Below are 20,786 nucleotides of genomic sequence, written 5' to 3'. Positions count from 1 at the left end.
TAGTGGAGAGTATTTGTCTGTCATCTGAGTAGGAGAGGATTGTTTCATCTTTAAGGCTGCCTGCCAAACTTGGTGAGGCTCTGTGTGCGTATCGGAGCAGACTCGCGGTGATTCCTAATCGGAGTCTGCAACTTCGAGTCAGAGGGCATCACATGTGGTGCTAAAGAGAGCGAGAGGCATCTTCAGCATTCCGGATACAGTGTCGGGTAAGGCTGAGACGGGGCTTCAATGGCGGTTGAAGTCGGATTGCTGCTCGGGCTCGAGTGGCACTTAGCTGAGGAACCGCGCTGACTTTGTTTAGTAGCAGCCCCGGAGGACGCTGCAGGCAGGCGACTTGGCATGCCATTATTCTATAACCTGTCACAAGCTGTGTAGACCTTTATTCAGCAGGTTCTGTTCTTTTCGTTGTTTTCAGTCCTTTCAAAAGCCTTTCAGTGCTTTAATGGTTTCATACAGGATAAAGGGGTCTGGACTTTCATTGGAAGTGGTAAATGCTGCAATTTTGTGGGTTCTTCGTCCAGAGAATATTTGAGGACTATATCTTGAGAGCTGCTGGAATCCTTTGTTCTGTCCTACTGGCACCTTCCTTTACCTGCGAGAGACCGTTTTGTTATCCTTATCTGTTACTTGAAAAAGGGGATTTGAACAAACTAGGGTATGTATGGGAAAAGGAAGTGTTGGGTAGAAATGAATGAGGATTGAATGAGGAGTAATCTGTGTGCTTTGTGTTATAGGTGTATCCTCCTCCAGTGCGAGAAGTATCATCCCTGGATAGCGAGTTGATATAGAACTCCGTGGCTGGTGGAGTTCATTTAACAGGTACTAGTCCCGCTAGTGAGACCTTATGAGAGTAGCTAGATATTCATAGGTCTGTATTAATCTATGTCGTTTGGTTACAGGTTTCCCTTTCCCGGCTGTTCCCACCCTAATTCCTTTCTCTCACTTGATAGCCTCATTACTCTGTACTGTATGTGTTAGAGTTATGTACATGGCACCGCTCGCCCACGTCGCCCGATTGCACAACCTTAACATCATCTCCTACGCTGATGACACCCAGCTGATCCTCTCCCTCACCAAGGACCCCCAGACCGCCAAAACCAACCTCCACGAAGGAATGAAGGCCGTCGCCGAATGGATAACGAACAGCTGACTGAAGCTAAACTCGGACAAGACGGAGGTCCTCATCCTCGGATCCTCCCCTTCGGCTTGGGACGACTCCTGGTGGATGACTGCACTGGGAACAGCTCCAAAACCGACCGACCAAACACACAACCTAGGGATCATCCTTGACTCCACCCTCTCCATGACTAAGCAGGTCAACGCCATCTCTTCCTTCTGCTTCAACACCCTTCACATGCTCCGCAAGATCTACAAGTGGATCCCCAACGAAACAAGAAGAACGGTCACCCAGGCCCTAGTCAGCAGCAGGTTGGACTACCGAAACGCCCTCTACGCAGGAGCCTCGGCCAAACTGCTGAAACGGCTTCAACACATCCAGAACGCCTCTGCACGCCTGATTCTCGACATCCCTCGCTGAAGCCATATCACACCCCACCTGAGAGACCTGCACTGGCTCCCCATCAACAAGAGGATAACCTTCAAGCTCCTCAACCATGCACACAAGGCACTCCACAACACCGGACCAGTGTACCTCAGCAGACGACTCAGCTTCTACACCCCCACTCACCAGTTTCGCTCCGTCGACCTCGCCACAGTCCCCTGCATCCAAAGATCGACCGCCGATGGCAGATTGTTCTCCCACCTTGCCGCCAAGTCCTGGAACACCCTCCCCACCCACCTACGGCAGACTGAAGACCTACTGACCTTCAGAAGACTCCTCAAGACCTGGCTCTTCGAGCAGTATCAGCATTCCCTACCCCCCAGCACCTTGAGACCCTCACGGGTAAGTAGTGCGCTTTATAAATGCTATGATTGATTGATTGATTGATTGATTAGAGTTGGGGATATCGAGAGATGGACCCCTTTGAGCATCGACCAGATCCCGAGGAGTCCTTGTGGGTTTGACAGAATTACACACCCACAAAATTCACTCCGAGCGATTCTCAAAGATGGTCTCCTTAGACAAAGTATTACAGGCACTGGTTGCAGTGCATCAGGAATTAGCAGCTTCTAGAGCTGAGACAGCCGCTCTTAGTGAAAGAGTGGATAGGCAATCTAAGAATCCGTTTGATGCTTCCACATCTCAGATCCAAGTACAGGTCCCTCCGCCAAATACCTTTGGCAAGCCCAGAAAGGTATTCGGGAGATCCCCTAACCATACAGACCTTTCTTACACAGATAGCGTTACACTTTTCATGCAAACCAGCCTCCTTCCCTAATAATCACTCCAGGATGGCGTTTGCCATATCATACTTGACGGGGGATGCTGCCAATTGGGCTGTTCCATTGGTGAAACATGACCATCCAATACTGTCGGATTGGGGTGACTTTCGTAGGGAGTTTGAGAGGGTGTTCGATAGAATGGTGACCACAATTAGCACGGACAGGGAGCTGTTGGAGATAAAGAAGGGAAGGCAGGATCTGATAACATATTTGACATCTTTTAACCGGTTGATAGCAGAAACTGCATGGCCTGAAGAATAGTGTATGTCCCTTTACTATCAGGGACTACAGGAGGACATGAAGAATGTGTTGGCCCAGATCGATCCCCAACCCACCACTTGCACAGATTTAATGAACCTGACTCTGCGCCTGGATCACAGGCTGGCAGAAGGAGGAGTGGAGCGCAGGAGAGGGGACAGAACGGGTGGTTATGTCTAGAAAGGGAACAGACCATTGCACACTCCTGGTGATACAGGACCAGAACCAATGGATGTAGTAGCTATTAGAGTGCCTTTGTCCAGGGCAGAGAGAGAGAGACTCGCAGAGTACAGGGCCTATGCATATACTGTGGGAAGAAAGGTCATTACGTGAGGGAATGCCCCCATAAACCCAAAGGATCGGGAACATACCATTCCAATAAAAAAGTGGCCATCAGGGTAGTCATGGCTAATATTACTAAGGACACTTCTACAATGGGAGTGGAAGTCGAAGCATCATCGATACAGGATGTAAAGTTGCCCTCACTGGTAGTTATACAAGCAAACGATACCGAATCACACATGGTGCTTTCTATGGTTCTTACCGCTGGTCACAAAATGCACCAAGTATGGGTGATGATCGATTCAGGGGCCACAGGGAACTTTATTAACACTGGGTTAGTAGAATGGTTAGAATTACGACGCATTCCTAGAGAGACCCCTGAGAAGGTATTGGCAGTGGACGGAAAACCCATCAAGTCAGGTCCCATAATTGAACAGACGGAGAGAGTAGGGTTGGTGTTGAAGGGCGAACAACAAGATCATGTAGAGGACATTTCCCTGAACATCATAGAAGCACCCCAGTATGAGGTTATATTGGGAATGCCGTGGCTATGGCATCACAATCCATTGGTGGACTGGAAAAAGAAGACAGTAGCTTTTCAGTCAGAGGAGTGTAGGTTGGACTGTTTGCATACTCCTAGTTCACAAATTCTAGCTCTTTGACAGTTGTTCCATATAGCTACTTCTGTGGAACAAGAGATGGTGCTTGCTTCAGTGTATGCTTCTTACATGGAGGTGTTTAGTGAAGAAAGGGGAGAAAGATTCCCCCTCACAGGACCTACGACTGTCAGATAGATTTAGTGGCTGGGGCTACCATCCCTTCTTGTCGAGTATACGCCTTGTCAGATCTAGAGACAAAACACTTAAAGGAATATCTGGATCATTACGTGGATATTGGCTTTATTAGGCCTTCACGCTCACCTGCGGCTTCACCTCTTTTCTTTATTTCTAAAGCCAATGGAGATTTGAGGACAGGTATCGATTACCGCATGCTCAATAAAAACATGGTACGGAATCGATACCCTCTTCCGCTCATCTCAGTATTATTGGACCAGGTGAGGGAAGCAGTCATTTACACTGGATTAGATGTACGGGGGGCTTATGACCTGGTTCGTATCCGTGAGGGAGATGAGTGGAAGACGGCATTTAAAACACAATATGGGTTGTACGAGTACTTAGTCAAGCCCTTTGGGCTGTGCAACGCACCGGCAGCCTTTCAGTTCTTCCTAGATGATGTGTTCAAAGACTTCGTAGACAAGTTCATGGTTGTCTACATAGATGACATCCTGATTTATTCCAATAACCAGGATATGCATGTGCAGCATGTTTCTCAAGTACTACAGAGTCTCCGGAAACATAGTTTATTTTGTAAATTGAGTAAATGTGTGTCATGCAACTGAGGTGGAATTTCTGCGGGTTATTTTGAGCCATTCTGGATTGAGTATGGCTGAGAGAAAGGTGGCAGCGGTGCAAGAGTGGCCTGTTCCGAAGAATGTGAGAGAGGTGCAGTGTTTCTTGGAATTTACCAACTATCATAGAAGGTTCATCTCACATTTCTCACTGTTGGTACCCCCATCACACGTCTGTTGAGAAAGGGAGCAACGTTTTGTTGGAGCACTTAGGCCATGGACGCTTTCATATATTTGAAAAGGCATTCACCACGGCCCCCGTACTGAGACATCCACAAAATTCATTGTTGAGGCGGACGCATCCGATGAGGCAATAGGGGCGGTGTTGTCACAACATGACAAGCAGACAGGACAGTTACATCCAGTGGCGTTTCTGTCCAGAAAAGCTGAACGGGGCTAAGCTTAACTATTTGTGGGAGGTCCAGTATCCAATCACGGTGTACACTGACCACCGAAACCTGCAATATATGAAAACGGCCAGACAACTCACACAAAGACAAATGCGCTGGATGTTATTCTTTGCGGATTATGATTTTATTGTTACCTTCCGTCCTCGGTCAGAAACCGGAAGGCAGATGCTCTGTCACGCAAGGACGAGGTTGTGGGACCTCGACAAGGCCTCACCGAAGCGATTGTTAGTCCCAGTAAGGTGCTCTGTGCGGTGACAATAGATCATTTCTTGGAAGAAATAGTAAACCATAGATCACCGGCCTGGTGGCAAAGATGGGCTAATCAGGAGGTTCACTGTTCTCTTAAACATGGATTGCCGTTGCATAACAACAAATTGTACTTGCCAACACAAGATCTTAAGTTGAAAGCTTTCGATTGGTGCCACAACTCCCTCTTGGCAGGCCATCCAGGACACACTAAAACATTACACTTGTTGAAACGGCACTTCTGGTGGGAAGGAATGGCCCAGGACATAATCCAATGGGTGTTGCAGTGTAAGACATGTGTTCGTAACAAGAGTGAGCTGGTTAAGACAAGAGGAAAGCTGATGCCTCTGCCCACACCGGATCAGCCTTGGCAAACCATCAGCATGGATTTCGTTCTGGGCCTATCTAAGGATCAAGGGTATGATGCCATCTTGGTAGTGGTAGACCATTTGACTAAGATGGGTCATTTTATTCCGTGTAAGAACCTACCCACAACAGGACAAACTGCTCAGCTGTTACTGTCTCACATGGTTCGGTTACATGGGCTCCCAAGAGTTATAGTGTCCGACAGAGACCCGCAATTCATCTCAAGATTTTGGCGAATGTGGTGCAAGGCACTCCAAGTTGAAGCGACCCTATCTACCAGCTTTTACCCCCAGACTAATGGCCAGACAGAGAGGTTAAACCAGCCTCTCCAGAAATTCCTCTGTTGCTATTCTAGGGAAGCCAATGACTCAAGGGTATCCTTGTTGTGGTTGGCTGAATTATCCTACAAGAATATGTAGCCCTTCCCTATTAAAGAAACACCCTTTAAGGCTAATGCTGGATTCCATGCTAAAGTCTTACCACTGACCATCCCTAGTGAGGTGGTAAATCAACCTTAGGTGATGCAGCACATCAAAAGATAACATAACCCCCAATAAAAAGTGCAAATCAGTTTGAGGCATGCTAAACTGTCTTATAAGAAATGGGCGCATGGGCACCGACAGGAGGGACCGGGCTATAAGCGTATGGCTGTCTACAAAGAACGAACACGAAGGAACCACAGCTGATCCCATTCAAGCTGCACAGCCACGTCCATCATGAATAAATCCAATCAATCAAATATATATTTAACTTTTCATTGTTCTTCATTTTACTCCGTTACTTTTTCGCCCTTTTTTCCTATAGTTTTCTTCAATTCATTTTACTCATTCACTATTTTATTCACGGTTTTTCATGAAAACGCAGGAGAATTATATGTTTCCACATGCCACAATTTTATTTAAAATTACCCAATGCATTTCAGGATATTCCCTTCCTCAGGGGTATCTAGGATACAAAAATTAATAAACAACCATCAGCTCGGTTATAGGGCTTCTTATACAACAGACAAGTTAAAACATCCATTTGACTCTGAGTTATTTTTTTATTTATTTATTTATTTAGTGTTTTATAGAGCGCGAACCAGACCCGTGAGGGTATGAGAACGCTTTACAGTAGTAACAGGTGGGATACAAGGACAAAGGGGGGAAGAGAGTCAAAAGGATAGGGAACAGATAGATACACCATATGGTAAAACAAACAATCGTAATATCCTGTTACATTTTGGGGTAGGAACAAATCGATACATTAAGCTAGAGAAGCAGTCTCAACACCCCAGAGGTTTGTTCGGAAGTGCCGGGTGGGTAACATAAGGAGAGAGGGCCAAGGGATAATGCCGTAATGATAGGTGAAGTCAGGTTACGGAGGTGATTGTAACGTGAGCGTTAGGAGAGGAATTTGCCCATTAGGAAAGTTTTGGCCTTTTTTTTAAGTGAGCTAGAGACAGTATTCTTCTGATGGCGGGTGGGAGTGAGTTCCATATTCTTGGGGCAGCCCCAGAGAAGGCCCGATTGTACGTTCTTTTTTTCTTGAAGCGTGCAGGTTGGAGCAAAAGGACTCTGGCGGACCGGGAGTTTCTGGCTCCTCCGGATATCACAAGTTTCTGGGCAAGAAAAGCAGGGGACTTGGAATAAAGAGCCTTGTGGGTGATGCAAGCCAGCTTCAATTGGATTCTGACCTTAAGAGGAAGCCAGTTCAGAGCATTAAGGTGGGGCGAGATATGGTCGAACTTCTTGGAGTCAGTTAGAAGTCTGGCGGTGGTGTTGAGGTAGGCTTTCAAGGGTGCCAGAGTGATCTTGGGTAGGCCTACGAGGGTGGAGCAACCATATTCTGGCCTAGAGATGACTAGAGCCTGAATTGCCGATTTTAGATCTGGGGTGTTGAGGAAAGGTTTCAGGTTTCTTAGGTAGTTCAAATGAAATCTGGCAGTTTTGGCCATCGCGTTGATATGGCCACGCATGTTCAGGTTGCCGTCTAAGGTAATTCCAAGGGATTTAGCGGAGTCCACAATTGTAGGAGAGCAGTTTAGCACTGTGATAGTCTTGATCCAATCTTGAATGTCTGTGTTGGCGTTAGGTGGTGAAATTAAGAGGAACTCCGTTTTATTAGTGTTGAGTTTAAGCTGGTTGGATGTGAGCCAGTGAACAGTCAACTTCAGGGCTTCATTCAGGGACCAAATGTCCTCTGGAGAAGAGATTTTGATGTAGAGCTGTGTGTGGTCAGCATACATCTGGTAGGAGATATTGGCGGTGCGCAGCACCTCTGAGAGTGGTTCGAGGTAAAGATTGAAGAGGGTATGGGACAAGGTTAATCCTTGAGGGACTCCATCTGTGATGGGAGAGGAAGCGGATGGGTTGCCGTTGATCAGTACTCTCTGTGAGCAGTTCTGGAGGAAGGACCTAAACCAAGTAAGAACAGTGCCATCTAGGCCCATCCTAAGTTTGAGGCGATGAAGGAGAATTTTGTGGTTAACCGTGTCAAAGGCCGAGGATAGGTCCAGGAGGATCAGGAGACAGGTTTTGCCTTGGTCAAGGGCTTGGAGGGCACCATTCACGATGTGGAGGAGTGTGGTTTCCGTGCTGTGCCCAGGTCTGAATCCGGATTGCAAGTCGTCTAGTAGGTGGAAGTTGGTGATGTGATGGCTCAACTGCTGTTGTACACATTTCTCCAGCACTTTAGCTAGGAATGGGATGTTTGAGATAGGTCTGTAGTTGTCAGAAGCAGGATCTAGCGTAGGTTTTCTTTAAAATGGGGACAACCTGGCCGGCTTTGAGAGAGTCAGGCATCGATCCCTGTAAGATCCCTGTAAGTTAATTAGACCATGAAACGCTACTGCATCAAGCCTCAGTTGTTCTTATTAAAAGCACTCATCGTTTTCCATCAGAAACCCTGTTCAACGCCCCTAACATCCAAACCATCATAAATTGTAAGTCCCAGACTCCAGTAATTCAAAAATACTTCTGGCCCCGAAATTACTCCTACAAACATGCTTTTATCACTGTTGCAATGAAGCATTTCAGCGCGCTTACCATGACATGTGCTGCTGCCTTTTTAAAGGAGAAAGCATTCCTCAGTTTCAACTTTTAAATGCAACACTTAATCATCACGTTATGCAGATTTCCGTGGTGTGCCCCCGCACATCCCTCCATTATCAAAGCTAACTGCTTCTACTATTACACGCCTGCTCTGGCGTTAATCACCCCCACCACTCCCTGAAGGTCTTATCACGTGCCTTGGTGCACAACCTAAAATAAGTAATGGATTTTCAGTATCACAGGCTCACTCTCAAACTTGCTCTTTAACTGAAGAACTCACTTCCCAGCATGCTTTATAAATTATATTGCACAGACTCCTACTGACATGGATGCACATTGCCGAACCAAGGCATACGAAACATTAAAAAATCAATGAATGGAATAACAATAAGCCACTGGGTTTATACATTTTGGCAATGATTATGCAAAATGAGTTGAGGCTTGATGCTGTAGCGTTTCATGGTCTAATTAACTCAGAGTCAAATGGATATTTTAACTTGTCTGTTGTACAAGAAGCACTATAACCGAGCTGATGGTTGTTTATTAATTGTTGTATCCTAGATACCCCTGAGGAAGGGAATATCCCAAAATGCATTGAGTGATTTTAAATAAAATCGTGGCATGTGAAAACATATAATTCTCCTGTGTTTTCATGAAAAACCGTGAATAAAATAGTGAATGAGTACAATGAATTGAAGAAAACTAAAGGAAAAAAGGGCAAAAAGTAATGGAGTAAAATGAAGAACAATGAAAAGTTAAATATATATATTACATTGATTGGATTTATTCATGATGAACGCGGCTATGCAGCTTGAATGGGATCAGCTGTGGTTCCTTCATGTTCGTTTGATATTGCAGCGCAATTGGAAGGAGCCCGGAGCAAGCTTGCACGCCTACAGATTGTGGAAGCAATAGAGTATGGTTAAAATGGAGTACAGAATACATATGGAGTACACAGGTGTGCATCTCACCACCCATAATTTACATTGTCTACATAGAACATCAGATTCAGGATTCGTAGTGTATTTCATCCTAGATTTATTGGTCCATAAGTCGTGCTACGTAAAATCAACCCAGTCGCCTATAAGCTCAAATTGCATGCTTCATTACGGATCCATCCTGTGTTCCACATCAGTTTACTGAAGCTGGCTAGGGGGGCACGACGCCGGGCGGTTCCTCCGGTACTCCGGGATGGACAATTGGAATACGAGGTACAGAGGACGATTCTTGGGAACCGAGCACTAATGTTCACACTCCTCATGAGGTACATAACTTTCACGTACGCTGCCCTGGCAAGCCTGGTCCTAGGAGGCGCATGGGGGGGAGGGCGTACTGTCAGGATCTGATCCTTTGCGCCTGCTATATCATTCTGTTTCCAGGTACATTACCCCAATAAACTACATTTCCCAGAAGGCCTTAGTAGGAGGGGCCTCTGGGTACTTTAGTCGACTTCGCACGTCAGGAGACGTGCATAATTCTGGATACGGGAGGCAGCGTTTTTAGTGGAGAGTATTTGTCCGTCATCTGAGTAGGAGCAGATCGTTTCGTCTTCAAGGCTGCATGCTGAACTTGGTGAGACTCTGTGTGCGTATCGGAGCAGACTCGTGGTGATTCCTAACCGGAGTCTGCAGCTTCGAGTCAGAGGGCGTCACGAGTGGCGCTGAAGAGAGCGAGAGGCATCTTCAGCATTCTGGATACAGCGTTGGGTAAGGCTGAGACGGGGCTGAGACGGCGGTTGAAGTCGGATTGCTGCTCAGGTTCGAGTGGCACTTAGCTGAGGAACCGCGCTGACTTTGTTTAGTAGCAGCCCCGAAGGGCGCTGCAGGCAGGCGACTTGGCATGCCATTATTCTATAACCTGTCACAAGCTGTGTGGACCTTTATTCTGCAGGTTCTGTTCTTTTCGTTGTTTTCAGTCCTCTCAAAAGCATTTCAGTGCTCTAATGGTTTCATACAGGATAAAGGTGTCTGGACTTTCATTGGAACTGGTAAATGCTGCAATATGCTGGGTTCTTCGTCCAGAGAATATTTGAGGGCTATATCATGAGAGCTGCTGGAATCTTTTGTTCTGTCCTACTGGCACCTTCCTTTACCAGCGAGAGAGAGTTTTGTTATCCTTATCTTTTACTTGAAAAAGGGGATTTGAACAAACTAGGGAATGTATGGGAAAAGGAAGTGTTGGGTAGAAGCGAATGAGGATTGAATGAGGAGTAATCTGTGTGCTTTGTGTTATAGGTGGATCCTCCTCCAGTGCGAGAAGTATCGTCCCTGGATAGCGACTTGATATAGAACTCCGTGACTGGTGGAGCTAGTTTAACAGGTACTAGTCCCGCTAGTGAGACCTTATGAGAGTAGCTAGATATTCATAGGTCTGTATTAATCTATGTGTCTTGTGGTTACAGGTTTCCCTTTCCCGGTTGTTCCCACCCTAATTCCTTTCCCTCACTTGATCGCCTCAATACTCTGTACTGTATGTGTTAGAGTTGGGGATATCGAGAGGTGGACCCCTTTGAGCATCGACCGGATCCCGAGGAGTCCTTGTGGGTTTGACATTTATGGCTCGGCTCATGCACTGGCTCTTGGAGCCAAGCCAGAGCTTTCACTCAGATCTGGCTCGGCTGTTCCTGTTAAAACGTAAAAATACAGAAACACAACATCCTGGATATAGCTAGCATGCAAGATCAAGTAAAACTTGTGAAATATAAACAAGAACTAAATCACTGACATGAATTATCTCAACAATTTTAAATTAATTGTTCAGAAATCGATCAGTGTTTTTGTCGTTAGAGTCAAGGACATGAATATAGGGCCCAAGGGGGACTCTTTCAAAGTCTCTTTTAATTACCACCTGGTCTGAGACCCTGAGAGAACCAGGGCTCACCCACCAATGAGCAGTAGCGTCCATTTGCGTAATTACAAATTTCACAGGACCTTCAAAAAGGGAGTATTACATCGAGCAGTGTAACACTGATGCTCTTTTTTTCCAAACCTTCATTCTAGTCCATTTCCTGTCGGCAGAACGAGGTTTATCATCATCAGTGTACGTCAGACAACAACGAGCCTCAGACCCCCAGCCTCCATTCAACAGATGCCAACCCGAAGATAACACTCCTGGCACCAGCTTGTCTTACCCTTTTTTTGTTAATATTGTTGCTAATCAATGTCTCTCCTAATAACATTTCATTTCGTAGCACAGATCACGTAATTCGACTCCATTTTCTTGTTTAATGGTATTTTAGCAGAAGTGAGGCCTAGCAAGGCTGGCTCCCGAGCACCTTATTACCATGCAGCTCCTCTCCGGAGAGATTCTATTAAAACGTGTTCCTGCTTCCGAATCCTTCTAAATGGAGACTTGGCTCGAAGTAATTAAAATTGCTTTAGTTGCGCATAGCGACATTAAAAGCCTTGTCCACTAATTGAGTGAAGCGGCTCTGGTGAATCTGCCTGGCCCCTCATTATGCAATCTTGCAAGTGCTGCTTGTCAGCATTGCTTGCTGGCTTTAATCGCAGCGTACGGCTCGTGCAAATGAACAGTAATTTGTTGTGACACACTGTATCCTTTCAGTTAAACAATACTGTGCTGCTGGTTGCCCTGCCCACTTCCTTCCAGGGACTCCATTTTAAATCTGAACTCCGCCGCGGCCTTTTCACTGCTTGCATGAACCGGTGTCACGTCATCTATTCTGACTTGACTGATGTACGGGCGCTCGTGGTCCTTTCATGTGTGCATTATAACAAGAGCCGCACTGAACTCTTTCCATTGCCGATGAAAATAAAAGATTGTGGAAGAGCTCCGCTGATTTACCAGCATTTTACCAACTCTAAACGCTATGTTGTTTCTGTTTTCCATGCACCAACCTTCCCAGCCCTCTCCCAGTCAGTGATATAGAAAACGAATCATATAGGATCAGCTTGGGTTGTTTGAAAACACACCCTGTGCAGTGCTGTATCATCTTTTAGTGAAAGCTAGTAATGGAGGTTTTAATTTTAAAGACCCCTTTTCCCCATATTAATGTAGGTTTAGGACCCATTAACACCTCCATGAATCGCCTTCTTTAGAACCAGGTACAATAACAGAAATTGGAAGCATTGTGCTTTGTCGGATGACATGTTAGACCTCAAGGAAGAGCAATACCGCTCATTGACAAATAACAAAATATTGGACTGAATGCTGTCCTTACAAAGGTGGTCCCCTCCAACAGGACCACATGCAAAGAGAATGTGTTTCCAGCCTCCATTCAAAAGAGGAATGCCAACACTGATGTCATGAAATGTAAAGTATTGATTAATAAGTAAAAGAACTCAGAGTGATCACTGATAGTTAGGTTTCTATGCAGAGCCTTCAAGTGTTAAAAATGAAACACAATACGTCGGGAAGCCCCCAAGTCCTAACCAGTTTAAAGCACTTACCAAATGAAAAACATGTATACTTGAAATTCACAGCAAATTGACATACAATCGAAAAAAACAATTGTAAAGAAAGCCACGCTTGTCTCCGAATACCCTCCCTTCCTTCCGGGTGACACGTCCTCTAAAATATATATTTACATTCCAAGCTGTAAACTCACCACACATGCAGACAAAGCCTGGCTGGACTGCGCAGCGTAGAAAAGGGAGTCCACGCTGTTTGGGTTGACATTTGCCTTGATAAATTCACAGGCAGCCTGAGTGGAAAGAGAACACAAAAAGTCTCAAAACACTGCGGGAAAATCTACTTTAACCTTGATAGTGTGTGACCCCCTAAAAGGTGGGTATACGGCAGGGGAAGTGTTAAACTTCTGATTTTAAACGGTGTATTGGGGGGGGCAAGTGGTAACTGAAGACTCATTTCAATTCACATGTGCTTAGCAAATTCACAGTGACCTCTGGCTGATATCCCTCCGCCATCTATTGGGAACATGGACTGCAGAATCCTTAAACTGACAGCACGAAAACAAATAAAGATTCCTTAGGAAACAGTGCCGTAACCTATCGATCATAACACAATCACTATTAATTGTTCAAACGATAGTCTGGTGTAAAGTGGCGGTGACAGTGCGCAGAAATGAAGAAAGGGTCCTTGAAGTTTATTCAAACACTTTAATAAAGAAAGTAGCGCACATCACTGGAGTGAGTCTCTCCCCATCGAAGTACAGAGTGCAACTGACTGTTACCAGCAATTGTACTTCGTTGTGGAAAGTACAAAGCACGAGCATGACCTCTTAAACATATATATATGTTTATAACAGCGCATGTCACTCTGGAATCAAAGTACGTACATGCCCTGTGCAACTGAGCATGAACATGAATGAGATACAAAGAGAAGGACTTCAGAATCACCATTACACCCACGTTTATGCGGAGAAAAAAACACGGCAGCGCTGTTTTCTGGGAAGGAGCAACTTGCAAGTGACTAAAACCTTGTCAAATGGAACAGTCGCCATCTAGTGGCAAATTTAAGAGATCTAACACAATACTCGAAGAGATGGCAATGTTAAGTGCGTTGTTGATTGTACCGCCCTCACTGGGCACTAAATTAAAGACATAAACTCACATGGCATGCGGAGTAATTCAAGTTATGATTGAAAGTGGTGTGTAATCCTGTGATAAAAGTGTATACAATTACGCAAATATATTCTCCATAGCCAAACACAGTAATCAACAAGCACGAAAGTGAAAGCTCATTGAGGAACGCAAGGCTTAATGAGCCTTGACAGAAAACCACATGGCGGCTGCGCGCGTGCACACTCGCATGAACGCAAGCGCTAGGCCACCAAAAGCCTGTGGCAGCACTTCGAAAACCCACACACAAAATGTCTCGCAGTGCAGAGCATGCGATGACTCAGCGAGACCTAAAAATGGCTAATGTTTTTACAACTCCCCTATTTTCCCAGGAGGAAATATTTTTCTAAAACACTTCAACAGAAAAAAAGTCTTATCAGTTCCTCCTTTATATATTCGTTATCACGGTCCTCAGCATCCTCAGAAAAAGCAAATGTAAAAGTATTGGCAGTGGCTTTGTTTTTGCAGAAGTGTAGGATGATGCAATTATTCATTTTATTGATATTTATAACATAGCCACAAGAAAAACGGTTCCAATAATGATTCAAATAGTTCATTCCCCAAGGTCCAAAGACTTCCCCCCAAACGCATTCAGATGCCTTTTGGGATTTAGGTGTTGCCCCCGGTGTATCTCATGTAGTTTCCTGGCACTCTCCTTATTGTTATTTGCTCATGTACACTAAGCGAAGTTTTGAAAAGATGGATGCAACATTCCGACCCTCCAATAGCACAGCCTCCCCTCTTTTGCCATTAAGAAGTAATCTAATGCCATTCTATTTTGAATTAGCATCTTTGCAGGGGAGCATAGTTGCTTTATCACTAACCCTAAAGCTATTGCAAATGAATTACCAACTTCTTCTAAAATCTCTGCATGTCTTCTTATTTCATCTGAAGCAACCATCATCCAGAACATAGGAAGTAAGGCAGAAATAAATCTAATAGTAGTTGAAACAATCTACCTGTCCCTCCTTCCTATAAATGTTGATCATCAAGGGGTCTCATAGAGGGAACAATGTATCTTGGATAACAAGTTCCAGTCCAATTTAAGCGCAACCAAAGGTAGCCGCATGTCCAACAAATGAAATAGACATGATCTCCAAGCTGGTAGTGCTTATGAAACAACAGTCCATCATGAAGACAGTACTCAAAAAGAAGTAATTGAAAAGTAATGTTCACTACTGTTCAATTACGTTTACTATGTCCATAGTTAACATTGGAAATGTTTGCTACTCCGTGCTCGCAAATAAATCCTTGCTCAGTCATTGCAAGATAAGTGACATTTGGCATGTTCCATTTCATAGGACTCTTAAACTTTTTAAGACCTGGGTAGGAATTGGGGGAGATGCTGGCACACTCTGGCAGCCAATGCCCATTGTAGAAAAGATGAAGGCAAGTATCATTAAATCTGATGGGTACTCTGATCAAAGGAATACCATCCCACACATCAACAGGCATGTGCATGCAAATCCAGCAAGAGGAACAATTGTATGTCTGTACTAATCCAACATCAACATGTAGAAGTTACCCTATCGGCAGAATGGCAGCACCACACAAGGGAAGTTTCAGGACAATTCCATCTCGGCATAACTCCACGTTCTGCATGAGGGATGTATCTCACCACCAACCAGATGCTTAGAGCAGTGGTGGCAGTGGTAGCGCAGTGTAGAGCAGTGGTAGCAGGTCAGACCCACTGAAGGATCCTGTACCTGAGAGGGGTGTACTTACCTTTAACAGATTAGAAGCTGCAGCAATGCATCCATTGGTGTGGTGGAGCATGCAGAGAAGGCGAGCACCACCAGGTGGCAAGATAGCAGCTGAGGCAGATCTGGCAGGGAGTCCGGATCCAGCACCAGGCATCCGTATTTAAGCAGCAACAAGAACACTGTTGTCTCTAGGAGAAGCAGATTTTTTGCAGTGAGTTGAGTGGATCTATGTCACCAGACTATATCAATTGACAGCTGTGTTGGTAATAAGCAGGGCCTGATAGTGTCCACACCAGCAATCATGCAGTTCAGTCTTCCTCTGGTGTACACATAATGACACCCACTGGGCTGGAGGGAGCAGCAGGCTTCAGTTTCACAATCAAGTAAGGTTGTTTGAAACTAAGAACAGAAACTGCAGCATTGTTAAACTATAAATCCAGCTTATCAGCTGAGACTGGGGAATTCGACGGCAGCATCGTGAGTGGGCCCATGATTATTTTATATGGGCTTGACTTAGTCTTCTGGGAGGAATCATAATGCTAGGAGGGTATTTGGCAACTTTAACTGGCTCTCTGAGCAAAGCTTGGATACATTGTTCTTAAGGGTACCATTGCTCCTTTCTACCTTGCATGCTGAAGCTGGGTGATATGCACAATGGAAATGCTGACCTACTCCTAAAATCTTGCAAAATGCATGTACTACTGCTGACATGTTGTGTGTCCCCAGGTCACTTGAGATCTGGTAGAACACTACAAACTGAGCAATAAAGTCTCTAAGTAACCACTTAGCTACTGCAATGACATCTGTACGGGCACAGGTATATGCTTCAACCAAGCATGACAACATGCACACAGTAACCAGGAAAAATGAATTGTTTTCTCATTTTGGCATCTGGATGAAGTCCATCTTGATGTACACAAAGGCATTCCAATGGGGAGGGTGAACTGGGGGGCATTTGTCCCTTTTACGACATGTGTGAGATACAGATGGCACACTACTGGCAATAGTTCTGGGTTATAGAAGAAAAGAAAGGAGCATACCAATGGGTTGCAGTGGCACAAATCATGCCATCTCTGGCAATATGGGCTGCTCCGATGAAGCAACCTGACTAGGTTGGGGAGTAAAAGTTTCAGTGTGATTACACACACAGTGCTGTCTCAACACTCCCCCTCAGGGTGTCTTTTACTTTTCTGTAATGTAATGTAATGTAATGTAATGTAATGTAAAAAATTATTGTAAAGCGCAGCTTACACCGGACGGTTTCTTGGCGCTGTTCACTTATTTGGGGAAGATGGCATAAAGGGAAGGTGATGAGTGCTTATGTGTAGATGCTGCGGAAGAGGTGAGTTTTGAGGAGAGACCTAAAGTGAGGGTAGGAAAGAGAGAGTCTGAGTTCCAACGGGAGTGAGTTCCAGAATGAGGGAGCCAGGAAAGAAAATCTGAGACCTCCGTGTTTTTTGCGGCTAAACCTAGGCGTCTGGAGGAGCGCATGGTGAGAGGATCGGAGGTGCCTGGAGGGGACGTAAGGATGCAGAAGAGAGGAGATGAAGGAAGGGCCGATGCCGGCCAGAGATTTGTGGGTCAAACAGCCTAGTTTGAACTTGCAGCGCTCCGATACAGGGAGCCAGTGAAGGGCTTTAAGCAGGGGGCGGACGTGGTGGTGTTTGGGTTGATGGTAGATCAGGCGGGCTGCCTGGTTCTGTACCAGCTGTAGTCTTTTGATTTGATATTGTGGAATGCCTGCATACAGGGCGTTGGCATAGTCAATCCGGGAGATGACTAATGCCAGCAGTGCCAAAGTGAGGGCTTCGGTGGTCAAGAAATGAGCTATTTTCCGGATCTTCCTTAGCTGAAAAAAACAGGAGGACACAGTGGCACTGACCTGATGCTTCATTGAGAGATGATGGGAGATGTAAACTCCCAAGCTTTTCACCTTGTCCGCGGGGCAGGGAGGGGGGCCAAGGGAAAGGGGCCAGAAGGTGGAGTTCCAGGGGTTGGATGGGCCTCCGACAAGAACAATCTCAGTCTTGTCGGGGTTAAGTTTAAGATGGTGAGCACCCATCCAATTACTGATGTGGCAAAGGGCAGACTGAAAGTCTTGGGCCGCTTCGTCCGAGGAATCGAGGTTGAAGACAAGCTGAATGTCATCTGCATAGTTAAATGCAGTGACATTCCTTCCCCGGAGGGAGCGGATCAGGGGGGTGAGGTACAAGTTGAATAGGAGTGGTGACAAGGACGAAACCCTGCGGGACGCCGCAGGTGAGCTTCATCCTGTCAGCCGAGAACTGGGAAAGTCGGACAGATTGGTGGCGGTTTGTCAGGATGGAGCAGACACAGCTAAGGGCCGTCCCACTGATGCCCGCCTCCTTGACACGGTCGACTAAGATGGTGTGGTCGACCGTGTCAAAGGCCGCCGACAGATCCAGGAGGATCAGGGCTTGACTAATATTGGAGTCGGCACCTCTACGGAGTTCCTCCATGACAGAGAGGATGACCGCCTCCGTAGAATGGGCAGGTCTAAACCCTGCTTGCTGGGAGTCTAGGAAGTTGGAATCTTCAATAAAAGAACTGAGGACGCTGGTTACATGTGTTTCAAGTACCTTACTCAGGTAAGGGAGAAGGGAGATGGGACGGAAGTTAACCATAACCGCGGGGTCAGCATTGGGTTTTTTTAGTATGGGAACCACCTCAGCGTTCTTAAACTGGCTGGGGACCTCACCGAGCAGGAGGGAATTGTTCAGGAGGGCCAGCGGAGGGGCAGGGCAAGCCGAAAAGGCAGCACGGAGAATCACAGGAGGGCAACAATCTGTGGGGGAGCCAGATGAGACTTTATTAAGCAAAGAGAGAAAATCTCCTTCTAGTATGGGGGGAAGCTGGGTCAGGGAGTGGAGGTTAAAAAAGGGGGTAACCTCTGTGAAGGACGTCACAGGGGATCCAGAGGAAATACTGTTTTTGATTTTGCTGATTTTATCTGTGAAGAATTGGTTAAGGGAATCACATAGTGCCTGAGATGGGAGGGGTTTGATGGTCACCCTGTCCGGGTGTGAGAGCTCCTCCACAATGGCAAAGATTTCTTTAGATTTTTGCACGGAATTAAGAATTTTTGTAGAGAAGTAAGCAGTTTTGGCGACTGAGATTGCCTGTTTGTATTCTCCAGATAGTTTTAAGAATTGTAATATTTCTGACGGGTCATAGTTTCTGCGCCAGCGACGCTCGGCTTGGCGGAGTCCCAGTTTTAAAGATTTAAGGCTATCTGAAAACCATCGGTGTGCGTCATGGGGACGCTTAGTTCTAATTAACTTAAGGGGGGCGACCTTGTCGCTAGCGGACTCTAGCCATTTGACAAGTGCAGCTTCCTGGGAGTCTATGGAACCGGGGCTGGGCAGAATCGAAGAAGTTAAAGAGGTGAGAAATAGATCGAGGTCTGCTTTGTTCCAGTTACGGGCCAGGAGGCTAGGGCCTCGGGTACGGGGGGCGGTGGAGGGACCAGGAGAAGAAAGGAGATTAAGAAGTGGTCCGACCAGTGGCAAGGTGAGATCGCAAGGGACTTGATTTCAAGATTGTAGGTCCAAACCTGGTCTAGGATGTGGCCCTTGGAATGAGTGGCCGTATGGATGTGTTGAAGGCCATTGAGCCCACTTAATAGGTCGGTAAAAGCCAAGGAGTGGGAGCTTTCGTGTTCGTCTGACGGCCAGTAGTTAAAGTCTCCCAAGACCAGGAGTTTGGAGTTATTGATTGCGGGCTGGGAAAGTAGGTTGCCAAAGAGCGAGGGGAAATTGGGCATGGGTTGGGGAGGACGGTATACCAGGACACAGGTGCGGGGGGACACCGAGGATTCGAATCTGATTGCCAGGCAATCAACCTGGGGAATGGTGAGTAGGGAGAGGGAAGTGAACCTGAGGGAGAGTTTGATAATGGCGGCCACGCCACCACCAGGTTTCCCAGCTGGCCGGTTGGCTTGGAGAATATAATACGCAGGTGGAATGGCTGCCAAAATGTCAGGGGGGGAATCCTCATTCAGCCAAGTCTCCGTTAAGAGTAGAATGTCGGGTCGGTCTGAATCCAGGAGGTGGCATATGTCAAGTTGGTGGCTGACTAACGACCGGGTGTTAAGGTATGTGATTGCTAGTTCCATATTAGCAGGTGCCTGAGCGGATAGGAGTTTAGAAGGAGGGGGGGTGACTGTGTGCTCGGGGATGAGGGAGGACGGGAGGGTCCGGAACTCTGGAAAAGTACTGCGGGCTTGGAAAATGCCTAGTTGTTGTAATTTTAAGTAGCTAGTGGATTCCAGCGGCCAGAATGTGTGTAGAGCGATCAAGTCCCTAGGGGCAAAATATGTATATTGGGCAGGGTGACTGGCCCCAGGCCCTGGCAATCGTCGCGCCCGCTGCGCTCGTCCGCTGCGCTTCCGGTGGGGACACATACTATATACAGGTAGAGAAGGGGGTTGGAAGGGGGCGTGGCCAACGCAGGTGGGCGTCTCCTGCTGAACGCGGAAATGGCGGCAAAGATAACACCAAACACCTCACCAGCTGCAGCGCTGAATCCGCTGTGCGGGGGTGTCTATGGCCGAGGAAGATTAGATGCGCCAACGGTAGGTAGGTGAGCAATTTTAAAAACACAAACAAGTACAATTTTAAAAATTAGCAAGAGATCGTTGCTCCCGGCTGTGCCTCAGGAGAAATAAGTGAACTGTGCGGCGCTCGTAGTCAGCGCTATATGTAGGCTTTGGTGAAGGGGGCGTGGCCAACGCAGGTGGGCGTCTCCTGCTGAACGCGGAAATGGCGGCAAAGATAACACCAAACACCTCACCCGCTGCAGCGCTGAATCCGCTGTGCGGGGGTGTCTATGGCCGAGTAAGATTAGATGCGCCAAGGGTAGGTAGGTGAGCAATTTTAAAAACACAAACAAGTACAATTTTAAAAATTAGCAAGAGATTGTTGCTCCCGGCTGTGCCTCAGGAGAAATAGGTGAACTGTGCGGCGCTCGTAGTCAGCGCTATATGTAGGCTTTGGTGAAGGGGGCGTGGCCAACGCAGGTGGGCGTCTCCTGCTGAACGCGGAAATGATAACACCAAACACCTCACCCGCTGCAGCGCTGAATCCGCTGTGCGGGGGTGTCTATGGCCGAGGAAGATTAGATGCGCCAAGGGTAGGTAGGTGAGCAATTTTAAAAACACAAACAAGTACAATTTTAAA

Source organism: Triturus cristatus, chromosome 4_1 (assembly GCF_964204655.1).
Source record: "Triturus cristatus chromosome 4_1, aTriCri1.1, whole genome shotgun sequence".
Lineage (NCBI taxonomy): Eukaryota > Metazoa > Chordata > Amphibia > Caudata > Salamandridae > Triturus > Triturus cristatus.
The sequence above is the reverse complement of the archived record's forward strand: the minus strand, read 5'-3'. Positions refer to the sequence as shown.